Raw genomic sequence first — 15,186 nt, forward strand, 5'->3', positions numbered from 1 at the left:
GGGTAGCATAATTGTCAGTTGTGGCTCTTTCAACATAGTTCATTGAAATAGATGGGCTTAACATGAAGGAATTAACTATTGCCAAACTTAGATGGAAAATTAGACACTAGAGTGGGATATTTAAGGCCCTCAAGTCTCCTCCTTGGTTAGGGCTATGCTTCTCTGTTTTAAGTCATGTGAGTATGTGTAACAGCAACTCAGCCAGCAGCTGCTGTAGGGGTGTAAGACCCAACAAGATCAGCAACAAGAGCTGCTGCCAGCACAGGGTCTTTGATCTGTTTTATTAATGAAATTAACTTCAAGGGGTTAACAATCTCACTTTAATCACACATACATATATAACTCACTTAGTTCAAGAGGAAAAGCCAATAGCCTGAATTTCAGAGCAAATACAAACAAATTACACACATACATTTTATGCACAGAGCAAATACAAATCAACGTCTGGGTTAGCAAAGCCGTGGGGGCAATTACAATGGCTTACCCAGAGTCTCAACATTCCTTCCATGAATGAGCACCAAAAGAAAAATGCCAATGTCTGAGTTTATATACCCATCACAACGTGTGACTCAAACCCATGTGACATAAAAACTTCACAAACATGTGACTCAAACCCATGTAAATTAGGATTTTCCTTGAGGTAAGGAGATCATTGAAGACTCCTGATATAATCAAAGAAACAAAGGCCAGACACATCAAGGGCACTTGATTAAATAAGTGCTCCAAAAGAGAAAACAGTAAAAACAAAGTCCCACCTTAATTACTGATACATTATGTGGAACTAAACCCACAGTGCTTCTTCAATTGCTCCTGTATGATTTCGTGTGTTCCTGACCTTGGCTTAGCAAATTTGAATCTGATTAGCTGTGCTCTTAAAATCAGCACGTTTACTATCCCTACTTCATCAATGTTGCTCCTTTCTTGTTCTTCTAAACTGATCCTGATTCAGGACTAATTCCTTTGATTAATTATTGGTTTCATGCATCTGTACTGAATTCTAATTTCCCTTAACTTCCAATAAATTTTAGGAAGAGCTGAAGTCCACTCTCCTATTGGTCTAAAAATAGATGATTTCCATGCACACATTAACTCATATTTTTATATGAGACTCATATTATTCTATTAAATAGACTTGCATAGAGATTTTTAAAAAAAATTTAATTGAGTCTTCGCTAATTTATTTCAGATGGGAAATGTTTTAGATATCAATAGTTTTGCAAACATGAAATTTAATCTTACAATATCAGTAAATTATTTTCTTTCTGCTTTTCATCTGACTCAGATGGTGACTTTCCCAATGTCTGGTTGAGTTAAGGGCAAATTATTTGAAGTTCCATCTAGACAAGATGGCAGTGATGTTGGTGGGTAGGGGGGCCAGTGTTTAGATAATTTGTAAGGAATTCCACTTAGATGTTCATGCAAAACATAAATTGTGTTATACTGTGATAAACCTGACGCTTTTGGCATCATAAGAAAATGAATTTTCTGCTTGGAAATCAATGACATACTTCTTCCTCTACTTTTATTTAAGAAATAACCCTCTCTTTTTTTTTCCTTTTTCTTTTTCTTTGTTTTTTAGTTTGACTTAGAGTTGAGATTAATTATATGCATCATGTTCTGGCTCCATTCCTGTGAATTTTAATAGCCCTAGTAAATATTTTTTCACAAATATAAATATGATAGATAAGAAAATAAAAAGGCATGCAGGAATTGTTTGCATGGTTCAGCTCTATTTTCTGCTCAGACTTAATTCTTGCTCTGAACTGTGCAAACATTTCCTGTATACCATTTCTTCTTATCTACCACATATATATTTGTAAAAAGAAAAATATGTAATATGACAGAGTCTATTCAGCATTTTATATTTATATAGTCATTCAGGTATATACAATTTGTTTAAATTTATTTGACTAATTACTCTGCTCTAAAGTAATTAGGTTTTTTTGTTTGTTAATTTTTTTTTTAAATTGGGATGGGGGCTTATTATGGAATGCCCAAAAGTGATGTTATGATTGGGAGCTCACCAGTCAATTCATTGATGAAATCTATCAGGTAGTGGCAGGATCCTAAAGAAGAGAGCTCTAGGAGGTAATGTAGTTTATGCATTTATACATGAATATTTAGAGATAACCAAGGGCCATTTAATCTTTATTAGAATCTCTTTTATATGCCCCTTTCTTTCCTCTGACACTTCTGCCACCCAAATCTAGACCCACATCACTTCATGCCTGGACTGGACTCTTATTACCAATGACAGGATCATAGATATAGAACTGAAAGCAATCTTAGAGGCTACCTAGTTTCACCATTTCATATTATAAATAAGATACTGAACCTCAGGGACTTTGCCAAGGTTTCATAAGTAGTAAATGTCACAGGTTATATTTGAGTCTAGGTCCCCTAAAGCCTTTCCTCTCTTTCCACTGTGCCCAGTAAATATAGATTGAAAAATTTTAAATAAGAATAATAAAGACCACATCACTATATAAAAATGTTCAGAATATTTCATTTGGTTTTACACTAGAGATTCAATCATATCATAATTAGGGAATAGTTAACACAATAATATTAAAAACAAAAGCAACTCATAATATAAAATCATATCCATAGATTAAGTAAAAAAAAAAAAAAAACTTGACAAAGCAAAATAGTTCTACAAAAAAGAAAACAAAAACCCAGCTATATATTACCAGTGTAGAAGAGCCATTGATTAATGTGGTAGACATTATGTACACCAAAAGAAAAGCTAGCATTATCTGAAATTGAGAAACACTAATCATTTTTTTTGCAATATTAATAGCTATAAGGATAAAGAAAGTCTTTCCATTCTCTCTGAAGCTGTTTGAAACAGGTCTTAAAATGCTAGGAGTAGCAATAGAAAAGATAGATAATTGGGAACATAAACAATAGAAAAGAGGAAATAAAATTTCCCTTATCTACTGACCACTTGATGTTTACTTAGAAAACGCCAGAGAATCAGTAAAGAAATTGATCAAGACAATTAATAGTGTCAATAAAGAAGCTGCCTAAAACTAAATCCACAAAACTGCTGATATTTCATATAATAATGACATTTCGTGCAAAATAATTAGTAAAATATGTAGAATTAATTCTAACAAAACTAATTAAGAAAATCATAAATATAATTACAAAATGCTCTTTAGGAAAATAATGAATTGAATAATTGGAAAGATAGCTATTGCTCATAACTGAGCCACATCACCATAATAAAATGATGCTAATTAAATTTCACATTAAGTACTACCTGAATCAGATAGCCAAGGGGCAACTTCACTGATCTGAGAAAAGCAATGATATAATTCATTTGTAGGAACTAAAGGTCTAGAATCCTAAAAGGTAAGTAATAATGATGAAAAAGAATATAGAGGGAATTATATTTCTAGACATATAGAGTCTTGATGATCAAAATTATTCAGTGGTGTTAAAAAAAGAAAAAGTAAATTAACAAAAGAGATCAGCACTGCAATCTTCAGAAACAATTAGACTTCATTATCCACTGTTTAATAAACCTAAGAACCACAACTTTTGTGGAAGGAATCCTTATGTGATAAGAACTGTGGAGAAAACTGGAAAGCAATTTTGCAGAGAAGTTTAGAAGACAACTTTACATAATATGCCATAATAAATTCCAAATGATGTTTCAATTAAATATAAAAGATCATATCATACTACAGCAGAGGGCAAAAGTATGAAAATATAGCTCAGGAGGGATTCTTAACAAAATAAGGAGTTTTTAAAAATCACACATGATAAAATAGATAATTTCAGATATATGAAATTTAAATCCCTTTTTTCCAAATAAAATTAATTTTATTAATATAAGAAAGAAAACTGTGGGGGCAGAAACTTTTCATTACCTAACTCTGCTGAAGGTTTTATATTCAAGATGTATGTTGAATCAACACAAACTTTTTATGGTCAAGCACCTTTTCCTTCTGATTAATTGCGTAAAAAATAATAAACAGTTTTAAAAAGAATTAAAAAATATTAACATCATATGAAAGATTGGCCCAAATCAAGATAAATGAAAATATCTCACTCTTAGCTGATAGACCTGTGCACTGTTGTCACCTTTTTCTGAAATGTTTTGAAATTATATTTAAAAAGTGAATAAAATCAGATGGCAGTCAGAAAGCAGGGACTTGCCTAAAGCTCTCCTCCAGGATCCTCCAAACACCTATAAAAATGGCTCTGAACAAATTCTAGACCGCAGAACCCATGAAATAGATGAGGGAAGCAGGGTTCTAGCCCAGGAAAGCCTAGATGGTCGCTGCGTAATGTCTATCACACCATGCTGAGAGCAGAGTGGAGCAGAGCCCAGCAGGGGCTGCATCTGGACCAAGCAGACCTGGTAGCCAGCCAAAAAAGGCCATAGTGCCCTGAATCAGTGAGCTGTGGCACTTACCAGACTTCTTAATCCACAAACACCAAAAACAACAGAGAAGGTTATACTGGGAAAAACTACAGTCTGCCACTGCCCCAGGGGTGGCAGAGGTAGTGCAGCTCTGAGACTGCTTTCAGAGGTACAGCTGCAGTTGCTTCTGGCCCAAGGCCCACCTGTTGGGAGGAATTAAGTGGCAGATCAGAGCAGGAGTGCAGAGTCTGGTTAGATCTGAATCATGGTCCAGGTTGGCGGTTCTTGGGAGAGTAGGAGCACTGCTGTGGCAGAGTTTGCAGTCATACCCAGACAATAAACCAAGGGTCAAGTAGTTGGCTGGGAACAGGGCCAGACAGTGAAAATGCTCTCAGATTCAGACTCAGACTTTGGGATCTTTCTTTGGTGACAAAGAAGACCAAAACATACAGCCAGAAGAAGTCAACAAAATCATATAGCCTACATCAAAAACTTCCAAGAAAAATATGAATGGGTCTCAGGCCATGGAAGAGCTCAAAAAGGATTTGAAAAAGAAAGGTAGAGAAGTAGAGGAAAAATTGGGAAGAGAAATGAGAATGATGTGAGAAAACCATAAAAAACAATTCAATGCCTTGCTGAACAAGACCCAAAAAAATACTGAAGAAAATAATACCTTAAAATTAGACTAACTCAAATGGCAAAAGAGCTCCGAAAAGCCAATGAGGAGAAGAATGCCTTGAAAGGCAGAATTAGCCAAATGGAAAAGGAGGTCCAAAAGACCACTGAAGAAAATACTACTTTAAAAATTAGATTGGAGCAAGTGGAAGCTAGTGCCTTTATGAGAAATCAGGATATTATAAAACAGAACCAAAGGAATAAAAAAAATGGAAGACAATGTGAACTATCTCATTGGAAAAACCACTGACCTGGAAAATAGATCCAGGAGAGATAATTTAAAAATTATTGGACTACCTGAAAGCCATGATCAAAAAAAGAGCCTAGATATCATCTTTCAAGAAATTATCAAGGAAAACTGCCGTGATATTCTACAGCCAGAGAGTAAAATAAAAATTGAAAGAATCCACTGATTGCCTCCTGAAAAAAGATCCCAAAGAGAAAACTCCCGGGAATATTGTGGCCAAATTCCATAGCTCCCAGATCAAGGAGAAAATACTACAAGCAGCCACAAAGAAAAAATTTGAGTATTGTGGAAACACAATCAGGATAATACAAGATCTAGCAGTTTCTACATTAAGGAATTGAAGGGCTTGGAATATGATATTTCAGAGGTCAACAGAGCTAGGATTAAAACCAAGGATCACCTACCCAGCAAAACTGAGTATAATGCTGTTTCAACAATCTGGGTAGCAGCTTCTGTGGGGGTATAAGATTCACCCACAGCCAGCACCCAGAAAGCTGCCAACAGCACAGGTTCTTCTGATCTGCTTAAGCAAGAGAAGCAAGGTGAAGGGGTTGACAAACTTACTTTTAATTCAGCATTCAAATATCATTCAGTTAGTTCAGGGGAAAAAGCCAGCACCCTGAACTTCAAAACAAAATGCAAACAAATTACAAACATCAACAGACTTTGTCTGATTCAAATCCCAACACAGTTACCAGAGTTCAACAAAGTTTCAGCATCCGGGTTTACAAGCTGGAGGGCTCCTTAGCTACAGCTGCCTGGAGTCTCCTCATCAACACCACCTCCAGAGCCCTACACAAATGGCTCTATCTTCCTTTCTTATAGGGCTTCAGACATCAAACATCATCTGAATCACCAGAGGTCAGGCTTTAACCTAATGGGGTTTAGGCCTGGGGCTTAGCACCTAGCAAAGCTCACTGAGATAAATTGAGTAACTCAAAGAAAACAAAGGCCATTCTGGTTACAAATGCTCCAAGGCACAGCATGGATATTCAATAAAATAGAGGACTTTCAAACTTTCTCAGTGAAAAGACCAGAGCTGAATAGAAATTTTGACTTTCAAACACAAGAATCAAGAGAAGCATGAAAAGGTAAACAAGAAAGAGAAATCATAAGGAATTTACTAAAGTTGAACTGTTTTGTTTACATTCCTACATGAAAAGATGATGTGTATAATTCATGAGATGTCAGTATTACGGTAGCTGAAGGGAATAAACATATATATATAGACAGAGGGGAAAGGGTGAATTGAATATTAAGGAATGATATCTAAATCAATTAAATTAAGGGATGAGAGACGACTATATTGAGAGAGAGAGAAAGGGAGAGATAGAATGGGATAAATTATCTAGCATAAAAGAGGCAAGAAAAAGCAGTTCATGGGAAGGGAAGAGGGGGCAGGTGAGGGGGAATGAGTGAATCTTGCTCTCATCGGATTTGACCTGAGGAGGGAATAACATACACATTTAATTGGGTATCTTACCTCACAGGAAACGAGGAAGGAGATAAAAAAGGGGAGACAATAGAAGGGAGGGAAGATAGGGGAGGAGGTACTCAAAAGAAAACACTTTCAAAAAGGGACAGGATCAAGGGAGAAAGTGGAATAAAGGGGGATAGGATAGGAAGGAGCAAAATATAGTTCATCATTCACAACATGAGTATTATGGAAGGGTTTTGCATAATGATACACATGCGGCCTATGTTGAATTGCTTGCCTTCTTAGGGAGGGTGGGTGGGAAGGGAAGAGGGGAGAGAATTTGGAGCTCAAAGTTTTAAAAGCAGATGTTCAAAAAAAAAAGTTTTCTCATGCAACTAGGAAATAAGATATATAGGCAATGAGGCATAGAAATCTATCTTGCCTTACAAGAAAGTAAGGGAAAAGGGGACAGTGGGGAGTAGGGTGACAGAAGGGAGGGCTGACTGGGGAATGGGGCAATCAGAATATATGCCATCTTGGAGTGGGGGGGTAGAAATGGGGAGAAAATTTGTAATTCCAACTCTTGTGAAAATCAATGCTGAAAACTAAAAATATAAAATAAATAAATAATAATTTAAAAAGAGTGAGAAAAGGAAAAAAAAATTAAAACAATAAAAAAGAAAAAAATGAATAAAATCTATTTCATATTTGAACTAGAGATGCCCCTGCTAGTCACGTAGCAAATTGAGGTAAAAAAAATAGAAATAAAAATTTCAATTTTACCAAATTTCTTGTGGTAACTAAAAACTCAAAACGAATTTGTGCCAGTCAAATAGGAACATATTTTGGTGTATGAATAGAATTTCTACTATAGCATGAGAGCAAATATGAAGAATTTGGAGAGCCATGAGAAAAATTACTTGTACTGATATAGCGTTGAAGTTCATAAAATCTGGAAAAAATATGCAAATGGGCCATAATAATTTAAAATGAAGCAGTGATGAAATAAAACTATACTAAGTAATTAAAATGATCAAGTTTGGTCATTGGAAAAGTTGATAAAATGATGAAAGACAACTCTCCCTGAACATTTTTTCATAAGAAACAAATCTTATTTTATTTGGTGCTTGTGTAGCAGCACTAATATTCTCTGGTGGGGGCTGGGGCTGGCTATTTTTTATTCTTTTTGTCTCTCTGTTTTTGTCTCTATTTCTTTCTGTTTCTCTCTCTCTCTCTCTATATATATATATATGTGTATATATATATATACACATATATATATACATATATACACACATATATACATATATATGCACATATAAATATATTTATATCAGACTCTTTCTTTTTGTATGTGTTTCTCATTCTCTGTCTCTGTCTTTCTGTCTCTTTCCCTCTCTCTGTCTCTTCCTCTCACATACATACATACACACCCATTATTTCAGGAACCATTTGTCTAGTATCAGATGAGAATGAAGTGTTACAACTATTTTACACTGAGACTTTCATGGGCAGAGCCAAGATGGCAGAGTAGAGGAAGTGCTCACCCAAGCTTTCCCAACATTCCCAAATGATTTAAAATTATGCCTCAGATTTAATTCTTCAATGGCAAAACCAACAAAAGGTCAAGGTGAAACTTTCTTTCAGTGCAAGACAAATTAGGAGATAAGAGAGATTTGTGTGACAAGGATGGAGGCTAGCCGAGAGCTCACTTGCATCCAACATCAGTGGTAAAACTGATGATGAAAGTAGCAGCAAGAGCTTTGGGGGCTCTTAAGCCAGTGATGGTAAGGGGACCTGGCAACCTCTCAGGAAGAGATTTCAAGGGATACCTATGCTGACATTAGATTCAGGAACAGATATTGTTTGGCAAATCCATTAGCAATACCGACTTCTGGGTAAGAGTTCAAGGCTGGACAGGAACACTTTCAGTGAAGAAGTAAGCAGCAGAAATTAGGAGTAGCATGGCTTTAGGTAATAAGGAATCAGGGTCCTGGAGTAGAAATATCATTTCTAGTCCCAAGGGAACAGGGAACCTGAACAGAAATATTACTTCTGATCTCAATAGATCTAAGGTCTTGAGGACCAGTATCACTTCTGGTGCCCAGGGAGCCAAAAAAACTGAGGAGCAATTTTGATTGTAATTCCAGATCATAGGCCTTTCCCAAGCAGTGACCAAACCTCTCCCAAATTACACTAATTTGCACATACTGAAAACATCTAAACACCTGGAACTAATTCTAAAAACAGCACTAAGAAAAAGCTTGAATCTTGGGAAAGTGCCCTCCCCATCCCTCACTGCAACTGGGGAAGAGAGATTGACTTTAGCATAAATTTCAAAATCAAGAAATGAAATGGGCGAGAGGATTCTGAGAAGATGGTGGAGTAGGTCAGAAAATCCAAAGCTCTCCAGATTCCTCCACAAATGAGACAAAGTAGTACCTCAGGGCAAATTTAGAGCACTAAAAATAAACAAGAGTTGGGGCAAAACAGTGGCCCTTTGGGGAAAATGGAAGAAGACCAGAAGAAAAACTCCAGGATTGAGGTTTGACCCCTGTGAAGAGTAAACACTTCCAGATTAATTCTACTGAAATTGAGTTGGGTGGTGGCCTCAGCCCTAGCCATAGGAACTTTCACATCCTGTACAATGAGGTGTTTAGGGCATCTGAGTGAAGGAAGATCTACAGGAACCTCTGCTGACAATGAACTCCAGACCCCACAGTGCTGTTGAGAGGTGGACCTGCATGAGAAGGAACCAGTACACCCACCGTGAATGCAAAAGCAGTGGGGCAGGATGTGTTGGCTGTGGGCACTGATAGGAGGACATAATTCTTGGTTTTGACTCCAAGCTAAAGGGGAGAACCGAAGGAAGATCTGATGCCAGAGACACTGTCTCTCATACCCCAGGACTAGAGGTGATTACAAAAAAAAAGAAAAGAAAAGTAAAGAAATAAGCTACTAGAAATAAAAAGTAAAAAAAAAAAACAAAACAGGTAAAGGAGAAAGAACCCAACCACACAGAAAGTTATTAAGACTGGGGTTCATCTTCAGAGGAGAATATTGAAATAAAAAAAAAACCCTCTTCTACCCCAAAGAGTAACATTAAATGGTCACCTGCCCAAAAATAATTCATAGAAGAACTTTAAAAAGACTTTACAAATCAAATAAGGAAAAATTTTAAAAATAAGAACAATCAAAGAAGAACAAGGAGATTATGAAAAGAAAGCCAACAAATTAAAAAGGAGATCCAAAATCTTAAGGAAGAAAATGACTCCTTGAAAATTAGATTTGGCCAAGGGAAAGCCAGTGAAGTTATAAGAGACCAAGAAATAACAAAATATATATAAAGAATGAAAAAAAATTAGAAGAAAATGTGAAACATCTTATAAGAAAAATAACCAATCTTTAGAATAGATCTAGAAGAGCAAATATAAGAATGATTGAACTACCTGAAAGCTATGATTTAAAAAAAAAAAAAGAATCTTGATGCAATAGCACAAGAAATAATCAAAGAAAAATGTCTTGAAGCATTAGAACAAGAGGGGAAAGTAGAAATAGAAATATCCAATGATCACCACCTGAAAGAGATTCTGCAGGGAAAATTTACAGGAATGTGATAGTGAAATTCTGAAACCTCCAGTTCAAGAAGAATATGTTACAAGCAACAAGAAAAAAAAATAATTGTGGTGATACCACAATTAGAATCACGCAAGATCTGGCAACAATGACACTAAAAGACCACAGGTCTTGGTACACTATATATAGAAGAGCAAAAGAACTGGTGTTGCAGCTGAAAATATCATACCCAGAAAAGCTGAGCATAATCCCATACGGAAAACTGGACAGTAAATGAATTGTCAGACTTTCAGGATTTTGTTTAAAAAAAACTTGAACTTAGAAGATTTGACATATAAGGTACATATCAAAGACTAATTACAGGGGACTCATTAAAGGTCAGACTGCTTACCTTTTGTATGAGGAAATATAAAATGCATGTTTAAGAATCTTATCAGTAATTGGGTAATTTTCAAGAATGATGGGGGTAGACCTGAGTATGATATGATTTTAAAAAGTAAAACCATTTAGGAACAGTTAAAAAGAGTAATTATTTTATACAAATGAAGTCTGAGAGAAAGAACTGAGAGAGGAATTGGATGGGATAGGAGGGTTGGTAGTTCTGGAATCCTATTTTCATCAGGAATGGGTTTAAGAAGATAGAAGATAGAAATGGCTTCTAAATTCAGAAAGAAATAAAAAGCTAAGGGGATAGGCAGAAGGGAGAAGATAAGGGAAGGATTTCTAGAGATTAGGGTGAGGAATTAGGATGGAGGGTAATAGAAGGGTGTTTAACATGAGTAAATATTGGTAAAGTAGGACCAGGTAGTTTTATACCCCTGTGAGAATATTGAATACCAAATACATCACACAGCTGGTATCAGAGCTGCGATACAAATCTAGATCTCCTGACATGGAATCTAGTATTTAGAGATCTCCATCAATTCAGATTTTGGTGGCCATGTGATTTTATCAAAGAGGATATTCTTCCAATGTGTCAGACCTACCTAGATCTGGTTGTTCTCTGGAATTCTTGTCTATGTCTATGTCCACCACATAGGGTAGGTAGGTTTTACCAAATAAGATTCAACCTTTCTGGATGACTTCATATAAGATCCATTTCTCTCCTAAAGCTCAACTCCCCAAGTAATCCCCACAACACACCCAAGCTTTCCATGTTTTGCAAGTGTTTGGCTGTCCATGCCTCTATAGCATATCCTAGAACTTTACTGCCAAGGAGTAAAGGGAAAGTGAAAAGCTATATGAATGTATCCTACAAAACTAAGAAAGTTTCTTAATAATGGATAGATATTCCTTCTAAATGAGAGTTAATGAACTGATTTAATAGGGACTAAATGTACATGGTTAGATTTTGCAAATCAATTACAAATGCTTGTCATATGATTAGGAATTGTGCTGAAGCACTTTAATATTCACATGAAACAAAGCAACATTGTCAGCCATATCAGGCTATCTGCATCCCAGCCAAGTTTTCAATGAGTTTGAGAGCACAGAATGTCAGAATTGATCCTTTTGAAACAAATAAAAACAAAAACGGACCATCAAATAGCCCTTTCCATTTGGGGGGTGGGGCAGGGAAACTAGCATAAAAATGTGAGCAGAGTATACATTATTTTAAGATATTCAAACTCTTAATTACTTGCACCTCAGGGTTTTTTGTTTGTTTTGTTTTATTTTAATATGCATACCAGTTAACTACTGATTTAATGACTAAGATGTACTTTGTGCTTTTTCCAAAAGTAGTAGAGAAACCATCTTGCCCATTCCCCTAAGTGAAGAATGATGCCAATAATTATGAATACAATTTATGTATATGGAATATAGTTGGTTGTATGTACTTTTTAAAATTAGTGTTTCAATTTCCTATAAAGATAAATGGGGAAAAGCCTATGAGAATTAGTAATTTTATTTATATTCTATTTAAAAAAAGAACCGAATCTGAAATAATACATAGGGAGAGTAGGAAGGAGCTGTTTTTTTTTTTCAGTTCACAATTTGACATGAAGACAATCATCGCAAATGATACAGAATCACAGATCTTTAGAAATGGAAGAAATCTCATGAGCTATCTAGACTAATAAAAAAAATGGAGAAAATAATGACTAGCCTTTGCTTGAAGAGGTCAAATGAGGAGGGAAACCAATGTCCACTGAGATAGCTCCATTCTCTTTGAAATCACCAATTGGTAGGAGATGTTTTTTGTTGTTGTGTTTTGTTGTTTGTTTGTTTTTTCCTTCTATCAAGTTCAAATAAAGTTTCTAGCATGGCTAATAGTTCAGTGCTCTAGGATCAAGAAGCTTCAACCCTCTTCTACATAGTGGTCTCTCAGATAGGTGAAGGCAGCTAAATGTCCCACTGAAATCCTATCTTAACTAGGCTAAATATAGCCTAGTACTCAGAACATATGAATTGAAACAATTCAGCCATCCTGTATATTCTCTTCTTGACTCTGTCCAATTAAAAAATGTCTTCCTAAAATGTAGTGCCCAGGACTGAATATATTACTCCATGTATGCTGCAAAACTTCTACCTTTTTATTTCTGGATCTAATGCCTTTAAATGTTTCTCTGAATACATCAGCTTTCTTTGCTTGTACAGGGTGTCCCTGAAGTCTGGACACATATGCAAAAATGCATATTTCAAAATATTTGGAATATTAACAGACCATACCCCCCTTAACTTCTTTTTCTGGGGTATGCTAAAGGAGAAACTGTACTCAATGAAAATTACAGATGCAACACACTTGATTAAATGCATACAGAGTGAATGTGCTAAAATTGACGGCAAGGTGGAGTTATTGCATCGAGTTCACCTTTGCATCACAAATGATGGAAATCATATTGAAGATGTTATTTGTTATTTGTTAATATTCCAATTAAATAAAATATTGTTGAAAATTTCATTCATTTCATTTCTTGAAAATATTCATTTTTTTTGCCTATTGTTGCCGGACTTTAGGAACACCCTCTATATGACATTATTGGGTTAAATAGAGTTGTCAGTACACTAAAACCCTGAGACTTCTGTTGTTGTTGTTGCTTTTTCCCTAGCAGACTCCTGCCTAATTATGCCTCCTCAATTTTGCACTTTTGAAGGTGATTTTTGAACCCACATATAAAACTTTACAATCCTATTCTTCCACATGCAGTTCATCATCCTGCTGTTTATTCTAAGCACAACAATTTTGCCCTATTCCAGTGACACTGTCTTGTGGAGGTCTAGGACCCTGAAATCCAAGGCCAAACAACCCACATCCTGCCTCAAATGAATTCAGTCCAAGCCTTCATTCAGTCAGAGACAAGGTTTATTACAACACCAGTTGTGGTGGGTGAGATCTTAAGAATCCGAGCTATTAGTCAGATTTTAAAAATCTGAGCTTTCCTGACACTTGTATTGACAAGTGGCCAGATTGAATCTGAACACTTTCATGGAGCTTTTATGCAGGGAAGGTTGAGGGGAAGATCTGGATGTGATCTAGGAGTGGCCAAGTAATCTGGGGACAGAATGGTGATCTCTGGTGGGACAGATGAGGGCCAGTGGACAAGATTAACTGGAAAGGCCAGGTACCCCAGGTGAATGCCAAGGACCTAGGCCACATGGGTGAAGTCTAGGGCCTTTTAGTGGTCCCTCATTAGTGCCCTATCATTTCCCTCTCAAAAATTGGGATCCAAATTCTTTTGGGGTAAGGGCAAAGGTCTTGGTTTCTTAAACTGTTTCCTACAGGCAAAGGGAATAGAGCTATTTCTTGCTGGAGGGGTTCTCAAAGGAGGTTGACTGGAACTGAGCATGGCTGCATCCAGGGGACAATAGGGGGACATTGGTTGGTACCCAATTTTTGCTATCAATTGTAGAAGAATGGCCTATAGTCTGGAAGACACAAATCTGAAAAGGAAGTCTACAGGGCCCAGATATAGAGAGAAGTAAAAGTGCAAAAAACCCATTAAAATAATTTACATTTGACCTGAAGAATTATCTGATATTGTTACTTTCTCAAAAGTTTAAGTACCACTTTTGCAGGTGGAAATTTTCCACCCCTGAGTTCAAAAGTTAACACAAATGAATTTACCAGAGACTGACTTTTACTCCAATTATAACAAAAGAATTGGGATGTTATTTAAATAATGATTAGGCCAAATAGCTTACCTCCATCTAAGGAAATTGATTGCACTGAAATTCTCTTCCCCAAACCAAATTGAAGATGTTTCTGATTTAATTTCAGTAATTTGGAGTATGGAATTGTTGAGGTCAGGGAACCATATGTTGAAGTTTAGGGGTGCTAGGGACCCCAAAATACAGACTGCCAAGTCTTGCCAAATGAATTCGACCCAAGCCTTCTTACAACCAAAGAGAAAATCAAAGTTTATTAAAGATTTGCCATATTGGTTAGAGTCTTAAGAGTCTGAGCATTCCTGCCGCTCATATTGACAAGTGGGCCAGATTTGATATGCTGAACTAGATTGAATCTGAGCACCTTCATGGAGGCAAGATAAGACTTACACATAGAAAGGCTGTGGGAGGGGTGGTTCTGGGGTGATAGGATTAGGAGGAGTCTAAGGAGGATCCTGATGGGACTGGGGTCAAACTCCAGAAATGGGATTAAAGTTGGGAAATAGCTGAAGGCTACCTGGAGATGACAGATAATGGAGGGTTAGGCTAGTTTAAGAGTAAGAGTAAGAGATTTGGCCTTAGCTAATGAAAGGCTAATGGCCTGTATCAGGAGGGCAGAGTTTATAATCTCAAAGAGGATCATAAACATGTCTGAAAGGTTCGGAACCGCCGGATATAAGAAACTCTCAAAGTAGAAGGCAGAAGAATCAAAACATTTATTTAGGCTCCACAGTAACCAACCCATGAACCAGAAGCCCCATTTTGATATGTTGATCATAATCTTCCAGG

Source organism: Trichosurus vulpecula, chromosome 6 (genome assembly GCF_011100635.1).
Source record: "Trichosurus vulpecula isolate mTriVul1 chromosome 6, mTriVul1.pri, whole genome shotgun sequence".
In the NCBI taxonomy this organism is placed as follows: domain Eukaryota; kingdom Metazoa; phylum Chordata; class Mammalia; order Diprotodontia; family Phalangeridae; genus Trichosurus; species Trichosurus vulpecula.